Source organism: Micropterus salmoides, unplaced genomic scaffold (genome assembly GCF_014851395.1).
Source record: "Micropterus salmoides isolate LMB-PRFRI ecotype aquatic unplaced genomic scaffold, ASM1485139v1 Ms_hic_scaffold_8, whole genome shotgun sequence".
NCBI lineage: Eukaryota > Metazoa > Chordata > Actinopteri > Centrarchiformes > Centrarchidae > Micropterus > Micropterus salmoides.
In genome coordinates, this window is record NW_024044570.1 from 29026908 (window position 1) to 29053742 (window position 26835).

Here is a 26835-nt window from a genome sequence, read left to right on the forward strand (position 1 = left end):
TACACTGGAACAAAATCGAGTTTATGGCCACTATTATACACACACTTTTGTTTTGAGACCATCATAAGCACTCATCTCTCACTACACTTGCGCGCACACACACATACACACACACACACACACACACACACACACACACACACACACCATAAATGAAATAAAACAAGACAACAATAATAGTCCTTTCTACAAATTATCTGGCAGTATGATTAGCTGGTTTATGGTCCCATCTTAATTCATAATTCTTACATCATGACTGAGTCCTAAAAACATTTACAGCACAAACTAAACATTTAGCGTTATTAAAATGCACATGTACATGTCATGATGCTGTGAAGCAGTACAGTGATTTTACATTAACAGGAAAATTAAAATGTGATTCAGCTAATTCTCAAAAAACAAATATATTTACATTATTGTACAAAACAAACATAAAAGAAAACATGAACATAAAAATGTAAATTTTTAAGTTGACAGTATGTATTAGCATGTAAAATCCAGTTTTGATGGCTAGGTGATGTTTGAGCTTGCTATGCTTAAAGTTATGATGGTCAAAGACAAACTGAAGACTTTATGACCTATTTGTAACATATCTTATGATGGAAGACTAGATGATCATGTTGTTACAACCTTAAATACAGCTTTACTAGGTCTGTACTGTTTTTCAGATCCGCTTGTAGAAACATCAGCAGTGCAAGCTACTCACACCAACACGACACAAAGGTAAATGACAAAACATATAAGGCAAATTGTACTTTCAAGTTTACAAAAGAATCTGTAAACAGTTTGCAGACAACAACAGCAAAAACACTTTGTGAATGTTTTAGAAAGAAGTTCAGTTCTGTAGAAATGACTGATCTGAGTTATCTGTTATGGCTTAACTATGCCATCCTACACAAAATTCACTCATCTTCATCAGCTACATTGAATGCAGTAAACTCAGTGTAGACGATGAAAATGTGCTTGAATTCTGAAGAGGTAACGATGCGAGGAATGGCTTGCTCCTACCGTACGTTAGACAACCTAATAACGAGATTAATAAAGATGAACACAGCGAGTGCAGAAGCAATGGGAAAACAAAAATGAACTCTTGAAAAAGACTGTGACGCACCCGAGATTTAGTTATTATTAAACATGGCTCGCCCTACAAGAGCTAATGCTATGTTGATGATATTTGACACAAACATGACATTCCAGCTATTTAGGTTTACAGGTTCATTACAGCTAGACAGTGTAATGTAGGCTATAAGGCTATAATGCATAAAAAGTGTGTTGTGGGTCAGAATGGTAAACAGTACTACCTTGATATTTTTGCAATGAAGCTGTCAGTTTTAGCAGATCAGGCTGATTTTTGTACATGTTATAGCACCTCCTCTCTCTATCATTCTACCATTCTGTCAATTTATAGCAGATATACTCAGCATTATTTATTCCTATTCCCCTCCTGTAAAGTGAGTGTTTCTTCAATTTCCCTGTGATCACTCAAATTTCCCCTCTCCTCTTGTCATCCATCCTTCACAGCTGCCACTTGTTTTTCTTACTGTTATCCTCCTTCCCTTGTCCTTTAAACAAGTATCACAACTTCTTTTCCTTCCTCTTCCCACCCGCGTTTCCTCCAGCCTCGCTGACACCCTCCTCTCTTTGGTCCGTGGCGAGCATTTCGTCTGCGTCACTGTGGCAGTTGTTGTTGCGGCTACCGGAAGCAGAGCGAAACACTGCGGAGCTTGCAGAGATGGGTGATGGCGTGTCCATGTCTCTGTCAGGTCCGTAGCTGGAAGTGGGAGACGGGGGAGGCAGGGAGGAGGAGATGGAGGGCTGGAAGAGAAGAGAAAAGAGAAGAGATGAACCTACACCCTCTTTCCTGTCACTGCCGCTTGTGCTTATGCTAACTTTTTGTTTTGTTCAGATTTTTATGTACGTTTACCTGTAATGAGATGCTGGACTTGTTGGTCTTCTCTTTGACTTTAGCCAGAGCTCCTTTCAGTCCAGTGGATCTCTCTGTCATCTCCAAGGCTGCTCTCAGCAGTTTGGGTGTCTCCGGCCTAACAGGGGCTGCTGGGACCTGAGGAGGATCCTTAGCCTCTTCTTTGGGCTCAGGTTTCTTTCCCTTGGTCAGCATCTTCCTGTGGTTGAGACGGTAACTTTTATTAGACTTGTGAACAGCCTTTAATAATTATATACATGGAACAAAGCTCTTGTGTAAGTAGATTTTTGATCTGGTGGCCTCACTATATCTGCACTTTTCCACAGCAGAGACAAATGTTTGGGAGTCATGCATAACTAATACAAGACAGATGCGAAGCAGGGGGTACTGTGATGCCATTGATTTTTAACCTGGCCTTCTTGCGGAGCAGTTTCTTAGACTCTGGGTAGTGGACCAGGATCTCATTCAGGTCTTTCTTGTCCAGGATGAAGAGATTGGCAAAGCCATGGGCGATTACATTTGCTGTGCGTCTGTTACCTCCTCCTACTGAAAGCAAACTGCCAATCAAAGAAATTATGGTTGAAAATGGCATTTTCCATCACGTTTGACATTTCAATGTCAGGAAAACAGAGGTCAGTTAGAATTTGTCATGCAATATTTATTTTGATTTTGTGCAAAATCACAATGTAATATGGAAACCAAACCATTAGACCCAAACCTCTAAATATTATTATATTAGATATTTGTCAGAGATGATAGCTTAGATCCTAAGTGGCAAGACTGGTGAAGATGTCCTGTACTATTGTGGGAAATTATTTCACCGCCTGTGAAAATCTCTTCACCTGATCTCTCCAAAGACTGAACCTGCTCTGAGAGTGACAAACACTGTCTTCCCATCCGGTCCTCCAACCACCTGCACCTCCCCTGCCTTTATGATGTACATCTCCCGACCAACCTCGCCCTGAGCGAGACAGAAGAGAGAGGCAGAGGCAGATCAAGAGAGGGAAAGAACAATACAAATGGCAAACGCTACCACATACAGTTGTCTTCTACAAACAGAACACAGGCAAGTTTGCATACAGTAAGTACCTTTTTGCAGACATAATCCCCAGGCAGGTAGACAACAGAGCGTAGGCTTTTCAGCATGTCGAAGATCATCTGTCTGTCACAACCCTGTCAAGAGGGAGCACATAAAATGTGCTTTTAAAACCATGTTTTATGTCTGTCTCTTGTTGATCTCTACATGGCGAATGCAGTAGCTTTATAAAACAAATGAGTCCTGCACAAAGACTGTTGGGATCCTCACTGAACAATGTCAGACTTTCGTGATTGCGAAGTTTAGAATAGCATTATCTATCTGGTATACCGTGCAATTCTTTTCATGTGTTTTTAGGACATCCTACCTGAAAAAGAGGGACTTTGCTGACAATGGAGTAGTTCACGTCTATAGCAATGTCCAGACGCATTTTATCTGGCAACTGAGTCAGTAGCTCCTGCTCATCTGGCAGGCAGACAATAGGAGGTACAATGTGACTGAGAGGTCAAATGTATAAGATACATATGAACACGCACACATACTGTAATGCTGTCCTTACCCAGCATGCCTTGTGATTGCCAGGTGTAGTTGTACCAGATTTTGACACGGTTCTGGACATCTTTGGGGATGCGATAGGAGGACATGTATTTAATAGTGTTGTCCATACACGTGCGGTAGTAGGTCTGACCTGCTGTGGCTGCACCAACCACATCACGCATCTGGGAGGCAAATGAGCAAAATCAGCCAATCGGAAAGGTTTGTTGGTTATTTTTGATGTATTAGTGTCTTTGCTCCATGACATGCATAATTAGAAACATAACACACTGGAGCTTTGAACGTTAAGTATATGTAGAAGGCACCGATTTTCTAAAGGTCTAAATTATAGTTATCTACCTACCTGTCCAATCATGATAGAGAAGACAAAGACTCCAACAAAGTAGTTGATGAGTTGGAAGACTATCTCAAACAGGGTTGTGGGTTCTGGCAATCCGCCAATGGTGATCAGGGTTTTCACCGCAAAGTAGTAACAGCGAATGTAACTGAGAAGAGACAAAGACGGGGCATTAGAAAGAGGCAGAACAAGAATATAGCTTTAAACGAACACGATGGGCAGGAGTTTTTAAATAAATGAGATGTACAATAAAAGTCAAAAGATGCAACTAGAATAGACTAAGGGAGATAAACTGGAGATGGTTTGTGTGAATGACACAGAGGAGAGTGATCCTCATTGGTCTTCACTTTGCTCCTTAGGGTGTTCATCTGCAATTTCTGTTATATCAGAACAGCTGGGCACCTATCAATCACCTTTAAACACCCATCCTAATCTCATGCCAGTAGTCGTGTATGCTGTGTGTGTGTGTGTATTTATCCCACCAACCTGTTGCCACTGCCATTGTAAAGCCACTTGGTCGATCCTAGTCCCATGAAGGCAGAGTACCAGTAGTATAGACAGGCGTTACAGTGGAGACAGTAAAGAAGATAGGTGGTGGTGCGGATCACCCTGAGAGACGGAGAGGGAGAGAGCAACACATTTGCGTAAACTCGACACCAAAAAAGTTATTTGTTCATCTCCGTCACCGCGTTGCATCCCAAGCAAGGAAGACAAAGTGAGAAGAAGGGTACAGAGATAGAAGGGAGAGAACTGAGTACAGTAAGATACCGTCAGGTTCAGCTGACCTGTAGATGTAGGCTTTGGTCAAGATGGCCTCTAGACGCTCGTTGAACTCAAAGAAGGAGTTAATCTGCATTGATAGAGAACAGAAGAAATATTTAAAGATTTTGTTTTCAAAATTTGTCTTTCAAACATTGGAAAAAGTGATATCTAAATAGTTGACATTTGATTTCCAAAATTGGATACATGGAGCCTTGGAAATAAAATTCTCCTTCGAATGGGTGTGTTGCTAGTGTGTGTTCTTCTTTGTGTGTTGGTTGCCCAAGTACTCATACTGCAACAGGTTGTAAGGGATTGTTAATGGGAGGTGGCTGAATATACAGTAATAATAATAATCTTTATTTATATAGCACTTTTCAAAACAATGTTATAAAGTGCTTTCATAAGAACAAAGAAAATAAAACACAGCTAACAAAATAAGATACACAGTAAAAGCAGGAAGTTATGAAATTAAAATACATTTAAAAGAAGAATAGATAATTAAAATCAACTACAATCAGGAAAGGTTCTTCTATAAAAGGATGTTTTAAGAACTGACTCAGCCCTGACTGAAAACACTTTGTCCCCTTTAGTTTTCAGTCAGTAATAAACCTCACCTTCAGCAGCCTGGGTATGCGAAGCAGAGGGTTGATACCAGTCTTAAAATAGAAGAGCTCCAGGGGAACAAGGCTGGCTACATCAAACTGAAAAACAGGAAGGTGCCGCCTCACTGACTGGATTGCTTCGATGATTGATTCAACTATTCACATGTTAAGCCCAGAAAAGCAGAATACACTCAAAGATGGACTTTTATTCATCTCTATTTACTTACTTTGAAGCGCTTGGTGCTCATGTAATTCTTTCTCATCTCTTTTTTGTCACACTGTAATAAAAACAAAAAAACTGCAGATATGAACAATGATCCTGGTAGGTTGATTCTTATGGTCTTGAACTGACACTACTGTAAGCCCTTGTGTAAAAATACAATACAGTGATTATTTCTTTTTTTGGTATTGTTTTTTTTTAAGTGGTTCCTGTGATTTCAACAGCCTGAATGTTACAGTAATGGCTTCCAGTGTCCCACTCACCACTATGTCCCCACCACGAATAAATTGCAAGCGCGGCTGGAAGATGATGATGTCCAGGATGTAAATGAGGTCACACAGGTAGTCCATCAGCAGCCAGATGTACATGTTGTCTGGGGTCTGATAGGGGAAGGCAGAGCGCACTGGGATGAACCACGCGTTCCAGTTCCACGCCAGAGAGACCAGTAACATCCACAGCACATACATTAGGTCTGTGGAGAGAGGCGACGAGATGAGAGGGTGTAGGCCGTGAGAGAGATGGAGAAACTGAGGGAATTAGACAATAGGAGAATTGACAGGTGTAGAGTGAAAGTAAAATCTTTCAGTATTTACAGAACAAGTGATGGCTAAGCACCAACTACCATTATGCACTGTTAACTAGGCACTGATGGAAATAACAGTATGACAAATAAGCAAGATTTAAGCAGTATTATTAAGCACACTTTGCATTAAATTGGAACTTGGTTTTGTGCTAAAGAAGAAAGAATGGTAACAGAATATGGACTGGTTCACAAAGTCCTTATGGATGTGAAACAAAGGGAAAAGAAAAGGATAAATGACAGATGATTACAGTACAGTAGAGTCACCTTTACCCAAACCTCACAATAATCATTCATTCTGGTCGCATATAAACTCAATAAGTCAAATAATATATCTTGAGTGTTTAGTTTCTTGAGCAGCTCAATGAAATTTGTTTCTGAAGTGGCCGAAATCAGTGTGTTATTTTAGACATTGTGTCAGGACCATGCCCCTGAAAAATGTCATTCATTTCTCAGTAGTTAAAGTGAAGAAGATTCTACTGTACAGGACGGTGCTGTAGGTGGAAGCGGGTGACATATTCGGGAGGGTTCTCACTGGTGAAAGGGTCGATGCTGGCAGGGAAGCGGAAGTGCATACAGGCGCGTATCCACCGAGGAGTTTTCACCTTGCAGCAGGCGCTAGACTGCTTTTCCTCTGCCCCACTCTCCTCCACTCCTCCTCCTCCTCCTGATGGACCTGCTTGTGCCTCCTTCTCTCCCCCGTCTACTGGCTGACCTCCAGGAGCAGGCTGAGGAGCTGAAGTCTGAGGAGGAGCTGAAGGGAGGTGAGAGGGGAAGGGTCAAAAGGTCAGAACAACACATTTAGAAAACATACAGGCGCAGAATTACTAAAGGTTTGGAAACTGGACTCGCAACGCGTTGGTCAAGACGTCCCTGCCTGAAAGATCGGAAGCAAAGAATAAGATTTGCCATCTCAGACCGGATCAGAGTGCTCCAGTTATTATTCTTAAGGGCACAAAGTTGAGTGTTAGTCTCGGCTGAATAATGGAGTTAGTGCTTGCAGTGGGTGGGTGGTGCCTGTGTGGGGGTCGTTTCAAGGGCATTTCTGTTTTCTGTTTCCACAAATGAATTAATTTGCTTGTCAGTGAACTAAACAATGTCTCTCAAGTACAAAACTGGCTCAATCCTAATTAATCCAGACTATAGATTTTCTGAAAAGTTAACTAACAAAGAAAGTGCTATGGTTCATACCTTGCTAATGTACAGTAAGGTTCTGTAGTGAACAACAAGTGCACCTCAAACTATTTGCTGAATGCCACAGACAGACCAGACTTAGGGTCAACTAATACATGTGTAAAAAAACCCTACATTTTACAGTCTCCGGAAAATGTATTAACATCAACATAGCATTATCCCGAAGTGCGATTCCCAAAGTTTTTTAAGCCTCTGCACCTATTTATAATGATTTTTCATTATCATTTTCATTGTCAACCCCCAAAACACACATACACCTTTTTTAGCAACCAACCCCTCCCTCCCTTCCTCTGATATCTCGTTCAACGCACACTGCAGGCATACTATATAGTTATTCATACCGTATTGCCATAGTCATAGCCTGTACCTACCTGTATCAATAGACATTCATGAAGACATATATTTATATTTATATATCATTCATTCCTTGCACTTTGTATAACAATGTGTTATATTCTATTTAATTATTGCTTAAGCACTTCTGGTTAGACGCTATCTGCATTTCGTTGCTTTGTACCAGTGACATGCGCAATGACAATAAGGTTGAATCTAATCTAATCTAAAAATCTAATCTACAAGTGTAGGCTATAGCCTTAGTGTTATTTGCACAGAACAAAATATTTTAATAAAAATACCAAGTCAAAAACTCTGTCTGTCAGAAGAATCGTGTTTCTACTTTGCATGACATATGAGACCCAATCAGAGACAAATATGAGAGTCTGCGTCACCGTTTCTAAAGTCCTCTGTTTTTGCCCGTCCACACTAAGGCCTAGTCCACACGTGCGCAGGTATTTTTTTAGGAATTTTTCCTCCTTTGTTTTAAAAAAAATCTCTGTCTATATGAAAACGCACAAACACGCTTTCAAGCTCTGTCAAATGCCAAACCACTGCAACCGGCGTTTCTTACAATCTTCACCCTGGCAAGGGTTTTCAATAATGGTCAGTTTCGGTGACCTGATACTGCGTTTCCGTGTGGACGAACGGCCAAACCGCGTAGAAAAAGTTACGGTTTTGAAAATACCTGTGTTAGTGTAGACAGCCTAAAACGCTCTCTGGAGTTTCAAAAGGGAAAACGGGGTCGGCAGCTTTTTCAAACTTCTCCATTTCAGGTCTTAATTTTCGCCGTTTTAGTCTGGATGGGTGGTGCAAACATAGCAAAACGTCTCCGTTTTAAAACAAAAACGCAGTAGTGTGGATGGGGCCTGGGGGATGAATGAGGGACACTGGTGATTCAACTTTAGGGATGAAGGTGGGAAAGTTGGGAGATTGAAGCCTGGAGATAAGCTACTACTGCTACTTCTCACCTGTGTTTGTCTGTCAGTGGCAGTTTCATGTTACTGTGCATAGATGGCAGTCCAAGGTGTGACTTAAATGAGTAGTACTTTCTCAGCTGGACAAGGCTGATTCTTTTAACCTGGAAATAAAATATACTGTCACACACAGCTGCTTCAATCTAAGGCCGCTGTCTGCCTGTTATGTCTGCCTTGTTCTACTTTTGTGAGTTAGGATGCAAGGTTTCATGCTGTATGTCCCAGGCCAGCTCACTGTGTGTATGTGTGTGTGTGTGTTTGTGTATAGGTGAGAAAAAACTCACAGGGGATGATGCTGTCTTCATCTGAGCTGTCAGGGTCAATGAGTTTCTCCTTTGCCTTCTCCGTCCTCTCTTTAAACATCTTAACCAGCTCCTGAAGACGCTCGTTGACCACTGTACTGGTCTGACTGGCTGCAGAAGCAGGACGTTCTTTCAGCCTTGAAAAATAAAGTCAGAAATAAAATTAGCTGATGGATTTTTATTATGAATGTCCATATATTGTGTGTGTGTGTAAGAGAGAGCGAGTGTGTATTACTCATGTTGTGAGGACATTAATCTGATTACACATTTATATTGTAGGGCCTTCCTTATGGGCCCCAACTCCCCATAACGTAAATCATAAAGTTTTTGGGTTAATACTTGGTTTGAGGTTAGGCTTCGGATACTTTTCCATAAGTCAGTGTAATGTCCTCTAATGTGAAAACATGACTGTGTGCGTGTATTTGTGTACAGTGCTCACATGTCATCTGCGCTGTGCAAGCTGGACTGGCTGGGCCAGGCTCTGACAGGGATGCTTGCTTCATCGTCATCATCTTCACTTTGAGAGTGCAGCCTCCTATCGCTAAAGTTAGACACAGCAACATCTTTCAGACTGTGCAGCCTTAGTTAGGTTATTGTTTCCTTCTCTTTCTGTGACGTTACTGTACAACATGTAAAACATTATTTGCAAACACAAATCACGTTATTGTCATACAGTTCTGCCTAATAAAATGACAGACGTTGTCCAAGGGAAAATGGAAAAACTACATGCTGCTAGTGATTGTGAGGAATGCAAATGATTTATGATTTTATGAGTGAATGGGCAAAGGCAGGCAGGATATGAAAATGCATGGATTAATGAATGGCGATGGATAATATATCGACTGGGCAGCACGATGTGTGGGGAAAGCAATTAGATGGATACTAGATGAGTTGATACAGTATTTAATAAGGGTAGGATATCTTACATCTTTGTCCAGATAGTCCTTCGATTCCTTCCACCACTGTCGTGGACGGTCAGAGCAGGGTTTTAATTGATTGTGTGTGTTTAAGAGAGAGGGACGGGGGAGAGAGAGGGTTTGTGTGTGGTGTGTGTGGCAGGGAAAGCATGATATTATTCCAAGAAACAGATAACAAGTGAAGATAATCACCCACAGTGCTCTGCAGGTAGGTGACACAGTGATGATGCAAGCGCAAGACTGTGACGCATATGTTTATTGACTTTTGATATGTTATGACAATATCCGCACAGTAGCCAAAAGCACAATCTGTGAAAGCCATGCAAAACTACCTTCACAACACAACATTACAACACAGAACGACACAAAACACAAAACACTCCATACTATGATTTTACATTGGTCTACACTGCACACAGCATCTATTGCTCGTCTGTTTGTCCTGGGAGAGGGATCCCTCCTCTGTTGATGTTCCTGAGTTTTGTCCCATTTTTTCCCCCTTAAAATCGAGGGTCTAAGGACAGAGGGTGTGTGCTGTGCAGGTTGTAAATTCTCCATGAGGCTGATTTGTGATAATGGGCTATAGAAATAACACTGTCTTGACTTTCGAAAACATTTCAACTTGCTTGTGTCATTTTAGCAGTTCTTGTTGTCTTTTATGTGCAGAAAAGATTTCATAACCTTGGGACCAAATCGATAGACATTTCAGATTTTGGTTTCTGCAGGACACTGACGTATGTAAAGACCAATACGATGCTTCTAACTACTGACATACAGCAGACAGTAGAGGGCAGTAGATGCATTTCAAACTGCACAAAACAGGGAAAACATGAAGAGTTTCACTCCAAAATGATAATAATTTAACAATTAAAACCATGAACACAATTCTATCACTGAAATTATTTGTCTTTTTAGATGTTTTGTAATCTAGAGTCTTCAGAAGTTTGTGTTTTGCCAGCTACCAATATATCATTTGATCTCATTTTGGATGAAAACACTCCACAACAGAGAAGCTTACACCTTGACGTAACCCAAATAACACATCCTACTGATCTTACTTTGCTTTCCTCTCTTGTGAAATCATTAGCCATAAGTGCATATAACAGCTATGCATATGTATTGTTTCACTGGAGGAAAAGACTAATCACTGCTGAAAGACAATTAAAAGCGCTAGTACAACTCCAACGATCCATGCAGTTTCCTTACTCTTTGTCTCCTTTACTGTGGATAAAAAGCATGAGGGGAGAGAAAAAGATAACAAATGTTATAATGCACACCCAGATAAACTGAAATATTACTGGAATAATACCCTCTCAGTTATACAATTCTAGCTGATTGCTAGGGGTGGTACTTCTCACCTTTGACGACCTCCAGAAGGGGGTCACAGGGACAGTGAGGGTCGTAAGTTTGGGGTCCTGGGGGGGTGAGGATTTTGGGGTTATTGCTCTCCTCCACCCCTCCTCCTCTCTCATGATCAACATCCTCTACATTGACGGCTGGACGAAGGCTGAGGCTAGAGCTCTCTGGAGAGTTTGAAAGGCACAAAATGTTTGTAGATTAACGAAGAGCATCACAAATAATGCGCACGTGTTAGCATTGACACTGCAGTGCAGAACAGCAGTAAGCAAAGCAGGTCACAATTCTGAGCAGAGGCCAGGCAGGGCAGCGTGAGAGGGAAGCAGATTTACCGAGACCTACATTGCGCTAATGCAAGAGGATCCACCTGTGAACTAGGCCATGTATAAGAGTGACCTGATAGCTGAGAGGACTAGTTTACTCATTTGGCAAGCCATTCAGTCTGGCTAATCTGGCTCATGGTGAGCTGGCACACTTCTGTCTTCTTCATCAGATACAAAAAGTGCCCTGTAAGTCAGTGTGCTGCCTCCTCTTGTACATTGTTCACAATTTGTTTCAGACTTTATCAACACTATATGGAAATGAACGGCAGGATGTGCATGTGCGTGGATGTTTATTTTTTTGGATCTTCAAAGCCCTAGCAAACAAATTAACTGCAGTGCTTTATTCACATCATGTCTGAGCTTATTAGACACATGACACAAAGAGACAACACATAAACATACAAAAAAGACCACTACCACAACAACCAAACTGCTACTGTTTTTCCGTGACAGCATGTTCAGGGTTATGAACACGCTGTCGTTTGCCATCTCATTTGACATCTGAACTCAGGTGATCATTTACTGCTTGCAAAATGTCTTTGTTATTTTAAGAAAAGTTTTGTAGCAATCAGTTGTTCTTTCAATTTTAGAGCTATTTTATCCTGATGCCACACATTATGAGACAACTGTTGACCTATTAGGACTGAGTTCAGGTATCTACAAGGAATCTTATGATGGAACACAGTTAACTTTCCACTGCTGCAGATTCACCTGTGGGTTTTATTGCTGAAATGTCATCTTCAATGAAGAACGCTGGGTTAGAGAGACCTGACAGCTTGTGGGATGGTGAGTTGAGCTGCTTTGATGGGGGGCCGACAATTGGCGGCAGGCGTGGGTAGGATGGCACATTAGGCAAGTCGAGGGTGCTACCGTTGGGGAAGATGGAGATGGGAGCGGGACCGGAGGTGAGGGTGGTGAGGAGGAGGGAGAGGGGAGTGTCGGACGAGCCGGTAGAGTTCAATGTCTTGCTGATTCTTGTCGTGATTCTGTTTTTGCTGTTGTTGTTGTTGTTGTTGTTGTTGTTGTTGTTGTTGTTGTGTATTAGGCATCTTGAGGCATAAGGCTGTTGAGGCGGTTCCGGACGTTGAGGAAATACTGCTGCGTTCGACTGGGAAACTGGGAGAGCTTCTGAGGGATCGTTGAAAAGCTCTGGGAAAGACTGGACAGACTGGGGCCAACGGAACCGTCTGAGCTTTTGGGCAATAGCTCAGTCAGTGTCTGGGCGATATTTCGTGGGACCTGCGTGAGTCGGATTTGGGAGAGCTCTTGGCGCAATTCAGGGGGGCAGGGTGGGTAAGTACTTGGTAACGTCAGAGAGCTGGGTGGGTAGCTTAGGCATGGGGGGGTATTTTGGGAGTGGAGATGCCGTTCTCTTTGAAGAACGCGTTGATGTTGCCGAGGCACTCAGAGGTGTGAGGAATGCGCATCAGGCAGCTCTTTAATGCATCACAGCTGACTGGAGCTATAGAGGAGACAGGTGGATAGGCAGATATACAGTCAGGCAGAATATAAGCAAGGTGGGAGATGGGTTCAATAGACAGCCAAACAGCAATGTAGTCAGTTTGAATCTGCCATTCTGATAGACACAGAGGTACAATAATAAAATAAAACGCAGTCATAGTTGTCTGTCAGTTAAGCAGCTTGTGTGTTCAACACAATACAACTAGTCAGTCATGCATACAGGAATGAAACTGCTAATTAGAGCATTAACAGCTCTAACCACAGTCTCCTATAGAATCTGTAATGACGAATATTTTCCCATACAAAAAAAATAGTACATACCCCCACAGCCGTCCCCAGTAGCTTCCTCCTCCTACAAAAAACACAAAGCATGTGAATGAATGACAGGTGAGAAGATCACAAATTTGTATTATTGTTGCTAAGTACCCAATTGATACACACAAGTATCATCAGAGTAAAATGTGTCAATATCCGTTTTCTAATAAAGAACAAATATAGGACCTTTTATTAAAAAAACTATTTATATAAATAGATCTCCTACCATTGTGATCAGAAACATTGCTCTGAAGCATAGTTTCTAGTAAGTACATCAACTTCTGATCAACTCAATTTCAGGCTTAAATTATCAACTTCTGGTTAGTCCTGCCAATGTTCGGTTTAAACCTCACCCACTTCTAGTGCGGATACAGATAATTTAGTTGGTTGAACAGATACTGATACAGATAATGGTGTACTCGCACATCCCTAAGGTCAGGCCATGCAGTCATGTGTATTACAGTCTCATGGGTCATGAGATGAACCATTCATCACTGTGCATGTTCGAGCCGTGGACATTACTTTTTCACCAGCTTTGTCAGCGTTGGCGCTTCGATCGTCTTTCTCTGCTTTCTGCGGCTGCTTGGTTACAGGCTCAGCTTCTGAACTGGCTTCCTGGGTCGTGGTCTCTGGTTCTTGCTCTGGTTCTGGCTTTGGCTCTGGCTCTGGCTCTGGCTCTGGTTCTGACTTTGGCTCTGGCTCTGGCTCTGGCTCTGGTTCTGACTTTGGCTCTCTGGCTCTGGCTCTGGCTCTGGCTCTGGTTCTGGCTCTGGTTCTGGCTCAGGCTCAGAGGTCTTAACTGGTTCAGGACTTGGAGGTGGAGAGGGGGAAGTCTGCTGTGGCTCTGCTTCCTCCTTTGGCTCTAGATTTTTTTGAAATTATAGATGTCATGAGATATAAACATTAGAATACAACAGTGATAAACATGTGCCTGGTGTTGATGATACAGACATTATAGAAATATATAATGATTAACAAAATGATACAGACATTTTAGAAATAGACAATGATTAACAAATATTATATATATAAAATACCATTTATTATATTATAAGAATATAATATTGAATAATAATATTTTGCACGTGGACAGCGTGCTTTGCCATCTACTCAATTTTGTCATGATTTCTACCTGGTTCCTTAGATTCCTCAGTCTCTTCCTCCTGTTTCTCCTCAGCAAGGCTCTGTTCCTCTCTGCAGGACAGGACAAGGAACAAACTAGTTGGACAATTCATGTATCAGGCTGTCTGGCAGTGTGACAGGCCCCACATTGTAACGTGGTCCATTAAACAACAGTTGGTTGTATAAAAACAGTACTACAGTTAGGACAGACATGCTTGTATTTTTAGGGAAAACCTACCCAAACACAGAATGTACACTGTACTCTTCCAGCAATCTTGAAACGTAAAGTCAATATTTAAAACAAAGACAGCCATTTTCAGAAGTACTTGACTATTTAGTGCCTGTTTGTGAAGGTTTCCACCCTCTGAAATTAGTAATTTGACTGTATTTGAACATGTTAGAAACACATGGATTTAAAAAGAAAATGGATGACTCACTTTAAAAGTGTATGTACACAGTCAGCTAAAATGATACAGGTAATAGTGTAAAACTGTTCTTCTATTTTCCCTTTTTTTTTAGCATTATGTAACTGCTGTATTCAGCACACATTTGTTTCTCTACATTTAGATAGCATGTGATGTGTTGAATTGTCCAATGTAGGCACCCAGATTAGGTTAACAATGACATTATTATTTTACAGACTGCACTTGAAATGATGATACTGGAAAATGTGAAAACATGAACTTTCCTCGGTGTTAGCTAACTTAGCGTTCCCAATAGCCTGTAACGTTAGTAGTTTTTCTCTCTGTTGTTAGAATAAAACGACTGGCTTAGTGACCACCTGTAGCAGGATGCCTACAAAACGTTAATTAGGCCTACAGTATATGTTTACATTAGGGTAGAAGAACAGTTAGGGTTTATTAATTTCGTAACATATATAAGTACATTACATAATCACGCTGTTATGACAAGATACTCACTCGCCCCGTCACGTGCGTTAATCGTTAATAGTCCCGACAGAAAATGTCCACCAGCATCGACACAGTAACGTTAACACTAACTCTGCTGCGGAGTCTTATAAACCAGTTTAGGGGGAAATATTCCGTCACACCTCCGTCCATCATTTTCCGTCTCTAGCAGCAGCAGGTGCAGAGTGTTACCGGGGGTGGGGGGACAGGGGGCCGGCTGTTGCCAAGTGAAGCTGTGGTTGCTATGGCACGGTAGTGTGATGCTGAGGCAGCGCGCGGCAAGGATCACATAACGAGAGCCCGCGGGATTTGGGAGCTGACAGCCGAATGACTGGATCAGCACGAGACTGAATTCACACGACTGTGCTGTGCAACAGGTTATACTGGGGCCCCGAGGTCTGTCAGTGGTGGGAAGTGCTGTGTTTCTATTCCATGACACTTTATACTTCAGAGGGAAATACGCTATTGTTCTTTTTACTGAACTATATTTATTACGAGTTAGTTACTGTGTATATCAGTTTCAGAACATCAGTTTGTTACAGTTTAAACTATATAACATAATTTAAATCAGCTCCCCCTCCACCAGTTGCAACATTAAAATACTGCTTGTTGAGGCAGAAGTCTTCTCTGTAGGGCATAAGTCAAAATAGAATAATAATAATTAAAAAAAAATAAACAAAATGCTCTGAAAGGGTCCATATTGATGCATAATTAATGAAAAATTTAATGCATTCTTAGTTGCAATGCAGTTTATTTTACATTGTGCTACTTTTACTTTTGTTAGTCATCTGAATACTACTTCCACCACAGAGTGTCTCACTATAGTTCACTATATCATCATATGTGGGTTGAGGGTCTCAAGAAGGATTTCAAGGACGATAAGAACAGAGAAGCCTCCATATTTGCGTTCTGCGACTTTACTATAGTTCACTTCGCTCTCCTCTTCTTGTGGCAATCTCTGCCTGGTCATAATGAAGATGCAGTGTCACAAGGATGCAAACATTCAAAAATGCACAAACACTCTATCTCGCTCTCTAATTGAGCATAAGGTCTTACTCAGCTTCAGGCTCCTCCAGCAGGTCTTGACTCCCCAGTGAAAGTTTGATGGACTGTCCCTCACTGGTCATCTGTCTGATGGCCATCTCAGCTGTCTGCCTGGCCACCTCCTCAGCCATTCGAGCCATCTCCACGCGCTCCTGCAGCAGACTAAAGCGAGGCAGGACACACTGATATGATTGTGCTGTATGATAATTGTTAGTATTGTGGTAAATTAAATTTTGGATGTGACATGAGTCTCTACGGATCCAGTCAATCAAATCAAATTACATAAACAGGAAGACTATAAGGGGCATAAAGCAAGGGAATCCATTAAAAAGAGGCTGAACTAACAAGTTACAGCTTGTGTTGTCGCTGATGTTTTGAGGAAGACTTTGATTTTGAATACTTCTACTACTACTTTAATACTATAAGTTAATCAAGATCAATACAATTGATGATTCTATGCATTAGAACTCTTAAAAAATGATGAAGGGAAATTTAAAAATGACATTTGTTTAGGTTTGCTGCATTTTTTTACTGAAAAGCAAACAACCTGTTGGCTTAACTGAACAGCTGGTATTATTGGCTTATCAGAGTCCAGTGTGACCACTCTTTGTGACTTAGTACTCTTGACTAACTTATTTTAATTATTATTTTAAATGATATGAATAATTTACACACAGTGGAAGTGTCTTTAATATGGCAATAGTCTGCAGCACCTCCACCCTCTTGTTCTCCACCTCTCTTACCGTTCCTCCATGGTAGCCAAAGCCACATCTTCGGCCTCCTTCTTGATGCTTTCAATGAATGGAGTCCAGCGGCCTGTCTGGGTCTCAGCATCTTCCTGAGATATCTTTGTCAAGCTCTCTGACCGTTCTGGTCCTGGGTTGGAGTCAACGCACTTTTGAGACTGCAGTGGTTTGGACTGTGTCTGCTGTGTCGCTTCTTGCTGTTGGTGTGTTGTCAGTGATGGTGCAGTCAGTGATGTGGACGGTGCTGCCGCTTTGGACTGATGTTCACGTTTCGGCTGGCCCTCGTTGTCTGACTCCACGTCTTCTAGTACCATGTCAGGTTTGAGTTTGGATGAAACTACGAGAGGGTGACATGGATCAATTTGTGTGTAAGGAGCAAGAGACTTGTGGTTGACATTGGACATGTTGGTGATGGATGTTGGTTCTGGGTTTTTCTATATGAAGGATTTTTTTGTATGGACACACATTACAAACTGGATTTGATCTACTGATGGAATTAATAAAGTACCAGGGTTTCAGACAGGGCTGCTTATAATGCAGGTATACAACTGTAAAGTTTCTACATGCTCACTTTTTTGGTTTCATGTTGGAAGTTCTTAAGAGATGGAACATTTAATTCATCTTTGTGTGTTGATGATGTATGGCGGTAATGGAAGTGTTTCAAGTGGGCACGGATGCTGTCAGGCTTAAGTTGTTCTTTATACCAATTATAGGGCAGGTTATTGATAAGACCACCACATGAATCATTTCATACTGACTCTTTATTATTCCTGCATTATCCTTACAATACAGTACTTAATTATATGAATGTGTTCCAACACCTTGTCTGCATCACAGCCAACATGTTTTCAATGTGAGCAAGTATGGCTCCTTCAAACCAAGTCAAACTCTCTGAAGCAACACCACGCCACATCCCCAGGCCACATTTCACAGTTCAAGGCCATAGAAATATATCAAGTGGATCATAGTAGGCCATACACTGCATGCTGTACTCATGCATTTGTGTTGTGCAATGTCAATTAAACCTGTGAAAAAGCTTACACAAAATGTAATGTGATCAAGACCCGATCTGAACTCAACTTTCTTTGAGCACAATAATTAATGGATTTTTAAGGAGTAGGACTTATACATGAAAAATAAACTTTTCCACTAAATATCATGTATAAATATAGATATGGTTTATAATTTGCCTATGAACATCAATAGCTGCCATTTAAATATTATTTCCAGATTTCTGTGAATTGCTAGCGGAAGATTTGACATTTTATGCTAATGTTCTTCTAAACAGAAACAGATTTCTGTTTAAATGAATGACAATTACATAATCTTTTCATCTCCTATTGCTCTTTTGCTGGATGTGAAAATGGCAACGTGAATATATAGTGTAAATTGCCATAGGTGAAAGCACAATAGTAGTAAAATATACTGTCTGCAATCTTTTATTCTACAGGAATTTCAAATGAATGGCAATTACTAAATGATTCTGTGGCAAATAGAAAATGTGCAAATTCAAATCACAAAGACTGAAGACAGAAACACATACATTAGCTATAGAATACACAGTACAAGTTTTAGTTATATAACAGTGCACACATTTTACGCTGTAATACATTCATATGAAACTGTACATGGAGTACAGTAAGGTGAGTTGAATATATCTCTATATTCATTAGTATTTTACAGCTGCCTAGTTTCTGTACTGAGCTGCACGCTGTACAGCACCTGTTGTTCTGCCAACAGCACAATATGTCTATCTGTATGTGTCTGTCTGTCTGTGTGTGGGAATCAGAGCGTTCCCCAGTCGTCTCCTCCTGCTGTTTAAGGGGCTCGCAGCGCCTTCCCCCCTGAAACAGAAGGAGAAGAGGGACTGAGTTAGGCTCCGACCGTCCAACCAAAACACCTCTTCAAAGACTATTGGAGGAAAAACAAGACGGTGCTTCAGCAGAAAACACATTTACAATACTATCCAAATATGACACGGGAGTTACTCAAAAGGCATACTGGCATACAGTATTTCGCCAGTAGAGTAATGACTTGAACGCACCCCATGCTATTAAAGAGATGTTTTTAGAATTACTCTCTAGTAACAACATTTTGTGATGTAGATCTACTTGATTGAACTGTGAATTGTGGCACTCTGGAACAGTGGCATGGCAAGAAAATGGCTAGCAGATGGTTTTCTGTAACTACAGGAAGGTAGAAGAATAAAACCTAAACTCACCTTTCTGTAGAACTTCAGCTGGACTCTGAGAGCAAAAAAAAAGAAAAAGCAGTTGTATAAGTTGAATTGCTTTCAATATAGTTCTAAAATGAGAGTGACAATAAATACCAGAAAAGATGGATGGTAAAGGAAAGGTTGACAGGTTGAAAGACAAAGAAAGAAGCAGCTGTTTATTCCCAAAAGTTACCTCAGAATCATCTTTGGGTGGAATGGCAGGCTGAGGCATCTTCAGGCCCAGTCCTGACACGAACCAGCCAACCACACTGTCGAGAGACAAGCTAATTAACTGTATGCATTTAAGCTGTTACACACTTAAAACACATACATTTTGCTGCTTTTCAACATCCCAGCCCTCCAATTATAAAGGTAATTTCAAAGATCTGTTGGTGTAGTAAGATCGATGGATTGAAGGATGACAAATTAAGCCAATTAAGACTCTCGCTCCTGAAGCATCATGCGTTCCAGCTTGCCAAGCTGTGCGCATGGCTTCTGACATTACTGAACTTTGTCCATATAGTGGTAGTAAGATGATGCTACAGTATGCTTTGATGCTTTGTCCAAGGGGAGCCTATAAAAACCTTAAATGGTGCGCTCAGCTTTAATAATTGGGAACTAGCAGAGATACAGACTACACCTTTTCATGGAAGACACTTTGTCTAGCAGAGGTGTCACGGCTTACTGGGACTTGAGCAGAATGGAGCCATTGTTAATGTTATTAGTAACACCCTAGCTTTTCCTTTTTAGTATGACACGTCAAGATGTCTGCTGTGAAAAAGGTCTATTCTGGCTCTTCTATGCAAAGATGCCGACCTTCATTGGCCTTAAAAGCACCACTTTAAACGCACAATTAGTCACAATTATCTAAATTCCCATGGAATTTGATTTTTTTTAGAGATCATTAAAGTGTGATTTTATCTTTTATGAGATTTTTCAAAATGGCAATGAGGGATCAAAACGTACCCCGTGGCCTTGCTATCAGTATCCAGTGAGATTCCACTGAGAGATTCGGGTGGTGGAGACAAAACTGGAGAGAAGAGAAAGACATGAAATTCAGTGTGCAAGATGCTGTACAAAACAAATGTCCATCCATTAAAGTCAAAATATGTTGAGTATTGGAGATCTTAAGACTTGAAGGTTTCAAGGAGGTAAGTTGTGACTGTCCATGCCAGTGTGTGTAGGTTTGCACTGTGGGTAAACACACGCCCACTGGTGTGCATTGGGGCAAATGTACATTCGTGTGTGTGTGTGTGTGTGTGTGTGTGTGTGTGTGTGTGTGTACTTTTGTCCAGAGATGAGCGAGAGGACTTGTTTGATGGTTCAATGGGTACAGCACCAGGCGGCAGTATAACTGGCTGAGGGATGATCTGCTTTATCCACTTCACCACCCTGCAGTAGAAAAAGACAAAGCTCCTCACTACCTAGTCTGATGTGTGTGTGTGTGTGTGTGTGTGTGTGTGTGTGTGTGTGTGTGTGTGTGTGTGTGTGTGTGTGTGCGATAGTCTAGCAATGTCCGGCTGATCATGCTACTGCACTTTGGACTAAAAATATAAAATCTATAATCTATACACAAAGGGATCCGTCAAATGTCAGGTAGTGTTGGGTATGTGTTGGTGTGTCAAGGTTCAGCTCTTATCACTGTCTATGTGTAGAAATTATACTCACTTGGGAGGGAATTGAGGGGTCTCTACCTCCATCTCATCCTCTGACTCTACCTCCACCACTGGGATGTGTGGGAGGGGATCAAAATCTGGACAGACAGACAGACTAGTCAGACAGCAGAGATCAGCTCCCCAGTCCGGGTGGTAAAATACTGATATTTAATCACAAATTTAAACATTTTTGAACATTTATTTCTCTGTAAAATGGCGAAACACATAGGCAAATGATCAAGAAACATACCTGGCATTGTTGCTAACTCATAGACCTAGGGCAAAAGAGACAACATGCATTTGAAGTCAAAGCAACAGAGCATGGTTTTAACATTTTCTTAAGTGTCTTACTTTATTCTTGTAGCACTTATTGTATTATTAATGAAAAAATAATGAATGTGCTTGTGTATTACACCCATTGTGTCAACGTGAGCCCCACAGAGGTTAATGATGGTCTGTTATTTGCTTGTCCATCAACTCTACAGTATAAGCCAAATGTGTGTCTCCTCATGCAAGCTCTGCTGGGGCCAGATTTAATCATCTCTAATATAAACATTTTTGATAAATGTATATCCCTTTTTTAAATTAAGTTAAAAATCAACAAAATGTTATTTAAAAAATGTGTCTGATTTGTTGTGAGGAGTTGTCTTGATGTTTGTCACTGCAGCCCCGAGGCTTCCAGGTAAGAGCATTGTCACACGAGGAAACTGGTTTAAATAGCAGGGAAGTTATTGGAGGGCTTTAACCTGGCTAAAGCCCCTGTGGATTCCTTTATAAGCTTAATCCTAACACATGATTAGTCATATAAGCCTGTGGGACAGTATTAAGTTGTGTCAAGTGTCACACAGTTCAAAGACGTAGATTCTCTTGTTGACTGAACTACTAGATTTATCCATTTGCACATACATAAGTAAAAACTTAATTAAATAAAACACATTCCTATTACGTTGGAGTATTTGTTTCTGGGGAGAAAAGTAATGTACTAGACTGGCTTATTGACGACCATGCATTTGATTACATAGGAGTTGTTGTTCCTCGATGTTAAGATAATATAATAACAATATATAATTTATATGCCAAATAAGTTTTAGGTTTTGTTTTAAGGCACTAAGTTTGTAGCAGTACTGATAATAGCACTAGTAGTTCAGATGTTGTCTTGTACTGTGAAGTTTTATCTGTATCGGTAAACTTTATAGTTTACTGGCTAAATAGACTAAAAGTCCAAGCCTTTCACCTCAGTGTGTTCGTCATTGCTGGTGTCGATAATCTCTCTCTCTTTGTATTTTCATCAGGCTGAGGCAACACCTTGGTTAGACCCTGAGTGACCCAGTTTATGACTCCAGACCTGGGAGAAAAACATATTTGTATTTAACTTTTGAAGACCGTATTTAACATTAAATATTCACTCCTATCTAATCATACTATACCTTTCTCCGTCCTCTCCAGACTGGTTATGGAAGGCAAAAAAAGAACAAAATAGAGAATGAAAGGCCAAAAAATTCAACTCCAAATGTCCCTTCCTCTTGTTTTGTCTTTGTCAAACTGACACCAGGTTTATTGTGCAATAACAGTAGAAAAGAGCACTTGATCTGAAATATTTCCTTGTTGAACGTTATTTATTTAATAAGTGTTATTTGCTTTAATAAGTGTCTTATTATTTATAATATTTTAGTCATAGAAGGCATGAAGTGATCATAGAAAACATGAAGCACAGAAGAGGGGTCTTGACCTTTGCATACCAGAGCAAATATTTAACTGGACTTACTAATGAAGGAGTTTCAGAGAATAGTCTCCATATAACAGGGTGCTGGGTCCGCTGTGCTGGGAACAGGCTTCGGATACAGGATACAGATATAGGTAGGCAGGAAATTCTTTATGCCATCACACAGGTAAAAGCATAATGGCATCCGATCACGTTTTAATTTTATAACCAATAACTTCTGGGTTTTGACTGTGGACCAATGGGAATATCCTGGGAGGAGCATGTCTTAAAAATATAAGTGAATGCATGACTGAGCTTTGGTGTTTTTTTCATGAACTAACTCGATTGAATTTGTACCCTGCATTGACATTACCTTAAATATATTTTGCATTGAACTCTATCTGGCCCAGGTGAAGGTTTTTTTTTCCCGTAACAATGTCCTGGTGCTTCATTAAGACAGACATCGATAAAATGACAATGTGCAAAGACAAGTTTGTACTAAAGCTTCCCATTGAAGTTTCACTTTGAAGTGGGACATGACTGGCTGATATGTTTGGATTACCAATTTATCAGTCAGTTGCTTAACCAGCAAACAGATTTATTTCTCATAGGACAATATGTAGACGACCTGACGTCAACATGAGCACACAAACATGTACATGAGTTAGTATGCACTCACTTTGGCGTCAGAGTTGGACCTGCTGAGTCGAGGGGAGCCTGAAGGTTGAGGCAGGGAGCTGACAAACCCATTGGACAGCCAGCCTAAAACTCCAGTCTGGGCCTGGCTGCAGAGGAGGTGAGGAAAGATGGTAAGATGTTGGTACTTCCACACACACACACACACACAAACTAATGGACAGAGAGGTTTACCTGTCCTCTGAAACCTCGTCTGTGTTTTTCTGTAGAGGACTCTTCACTGTGGGATTAGTTAAAACCAAAATATACTTGTGTTTTAGATGCATTCTTACACATAAGCAAACAACTCATGTAAACACATATATATGTACATACATATCTAAAGGTGCAGTGCAAACAGCATGAAACAAGTTGAAAATAATCCTAACCTTTATTTTTGGGGAGGTCCTGCAAGGTCAGACAGACAGAGACAAAAAAGAGTGAGAAGAAATACTTGGAAGTTATACTGTATTTGGTCTGATGTGTGTTGATTATGTGTGTGTGTGTGTTGATTGTGTGTGTGTGTGTGTGTGTGTGTGTGTGTTGTCGTACAGCATCAGGGATCTTAAAAGCTTCGTCTGTCCCGGGAGCTTCAGGGAGTTGGGGGACCACTTTCACCACCCAGTTAAACATCCTGTTGAACACACACACATAGTCAGCCACTCAAATGCCCTTCATAGAAACATTGTTGATAATGATGATGATGATAATGATGATAATTGCTATTACTCTTTCCTCGTGTCTTCATTAAAGCAGCCACTTCATCTGTCAGACAGAGAGCCCTTAGCTGGAGCTAATGAGGTCTGATGAAGGACACTCACCTGCCTCATTTTTGCTCTCTCTAATATCACTCTATGGTCTTCTTGACTCATTTTTCAATCACAGATTTAAAAACTTTTACAGTGGTGCCTGGAATATGAATTAGAAAATATTTGACTCTAGCTTAATCAATTAAAACATTAGTTAGGTAAAGCTGGAATCGTATATAACTGAATAAATTAGGTTGTCATGTGCATCCATAATTATCCAAAATCTCACAGTGAACTCAGAGAGGAGAGACACACCAGAACCCTGTTTTTTATGCAAATCTTGCACATAAGTCAAAAGTCAGGGGAGACTAAAAGGCAGAGGGGCAGAGGTTAACTGCACCATAAGCTGCTTTACCAACAGCATCCTCAGGTGACAGAGAGTTAAATCAGACCAGGAGAAATCAGTCACAAATGTACAGGAAGGAGGACAACTGACAGGGGTTTACAGAGCTAGCGAGGTTGCCACTTGGCTGTTTTTTTTGTATTATCTGCTGTGACAGTTTATCAGGCTGTTGAAATATTCCACTTCAGAAATTGTGCAAAGAGCCACTGCACCTGCAGGATGTCCTGCTAACTGACCATAGCAGGCAGGTCGGCAGCAACCAGGACGGCTGTCTTAGCTGTCTTGACAAATATAATGATTTCTAAATGTCCATGGACAATAATCACAATTTAGTCAAATTCAAATAGTTCCTTTTGCTGATACAACTAAAAGGTACAGTATCTTTAATTTGTTTTGCATTGCTTGCATCTTTATGTCCAGAGCCAAGAGGATATCTATTGTATCTATAATGCGACCAAAAAGAGGCCAGGAAGGTCTGTTGGAGCTAAATGTACACTCTAGACATAGAGGGAAAATATATATAGCCTGGATGAAGTTTCACAGCTCGCAGAGTTTTCAAATTATTTAGGTGCGGGATTGGTTATCTATGAAGTGTTTGTCTGTTCATAGAAAATCCACATACAAGGTTTCTTTCCAAAGCTGTTTTCTCTGTTATTCCAGAGTGTGTTTACTGACACACTGTCCCAATCAGCAGAGATCAGAGGGGCCTCTTCCCTGGCCTAATTTCAAGTTCGTAGCATTGGATTAAATAGTGCAGCTCTCCCTCCTAACTAATCTACAGCCTTCCTCGCTGCTTAAGGCCTGGATCAATTCCTCGCGTATGTCCTCATCACACCAGGTCATTCATCAAAAGAGCATAAATCAGAGGGCGACACTCCAAAGATGTAATTCTTTGTCTACTAATTTAGGAAGGATTTGTGCATTTAAGCCTGTCTGTCCTCAGATAAAACCTGGCAGTATAGACTTTGACAAAAGCAAATCCGAAGCTATAGAAAAAAATAACCAGTCAAAACATTAATCAACATTTCTGCTCACATAAACAGCGACTTCACCTACTGTCTATTTACCAAGACAGATCATCATGACACTCACCTCAAATCAGCACTCAGGAATTCATTTTACCACTATATGTTAATTTGTGTATTTCCCTGTATCTGTAAAGAATAACTGAGACTTCCTTACCTGCGTGTCTACAGGTGGTTCTGCATGCCGGTGGCGTAGAGATCCAGAGTGCGGCACTGCCAGCACAGGTCTGCTGGGATTTCCACAGCGGCAACAGGATTAACCAGCACCACCTGAAGGTCAAGGCACAATCCTGGACTGTGAGCCCACACAGATTAACAGCAGAGAAACGTATCATCAGGACATCTTCCCTGTAACTATGCTACAAATACTGCTACCTATAAACTGTTACCACTCCACCAACACCAAGGAAGACAGCAACAAGCACCACGTGGATAGTCCAACCTCACATAACCACAGACTACAGGGGTTTGTGAAAGAAAGAGCACTTTTTCTACCACCATTGTGACATAGTGCAAGATGCAAAGTATTGGTGTGATATTATGTGTTTGCGTCTGGATTATGAATCTTTGTTTGTTGCACTCTGCCTCTCTGCCCAAGGAGGGAACTTTCCTGATATTCTGATATTCAGTATACTGATCTGAAAAGGGGTATAGTTTGTTTTCAATCGCCCTTTGTTTATAATCAAGTTACATAGAATAATTTAAATGCAAATTTTCAAATGTCAAATGTCTCTTTTCTGCACTATATGCACAATGCACTTGGTATATGAGGCAGCTAGAGTCAACTACGCTCTCCTCCACCTTGTCATCTCTGTTCGCTATTATCTCATATCCCATCCTCATTACAGTTTTATCCCATGTTTTATCCCCAGCAAGTGACGCAGGGCCCCTTATGCTGACTGGCCAGCGATGAGCTATATAAGCCACCTTTTGACTAAATAACTGTCAGCAGGAGACAGAGGAAGGTAAAGCTTATTAGTAAGTCTCAAAGTTTGACCGGGAAGCAATCTTTTTCAGAAATGGTCGTTTAACAGCAGAGGTGGAAAGTACTAAAAGTTAAAGTACTGTGTCCTATAATTTTGAGATACTTGAGTATTCTGCTATTGTATAATGTCGTTCCACTACAACAACAGGGTAATACTGTACTTTTTACTTAACTACTTGTATTTAAATACTTCAGTTACTTTTCAGAGATGTACAGCCACACTAGCAGCTCTGTGAGGATGTACACCGCTGCTTTCAGCTAAATGCTAACGTCAACATGCTAACAGGCTTACAATGTCAACGCTGACATGTTACTGTTTACCGTGTTAGTGTAGTAATTTGCTAACACTGAGCACAAATGCCATTCATTTTTGAAATGACATGAATGTCCATACAAAATGTTATTTAAATCC

General features: G+C 40.8%; 1 pseudogene; it reads right to left on the reverse strand.

The window, feature by feature from the left end:
- On the reverse strand, positions 1 to 26135 carry LOC119893058 (annotated as a pseudogene).
- Between the last annotated feature and the right edge of the window lie 700 nt (positions 26136 to 26835).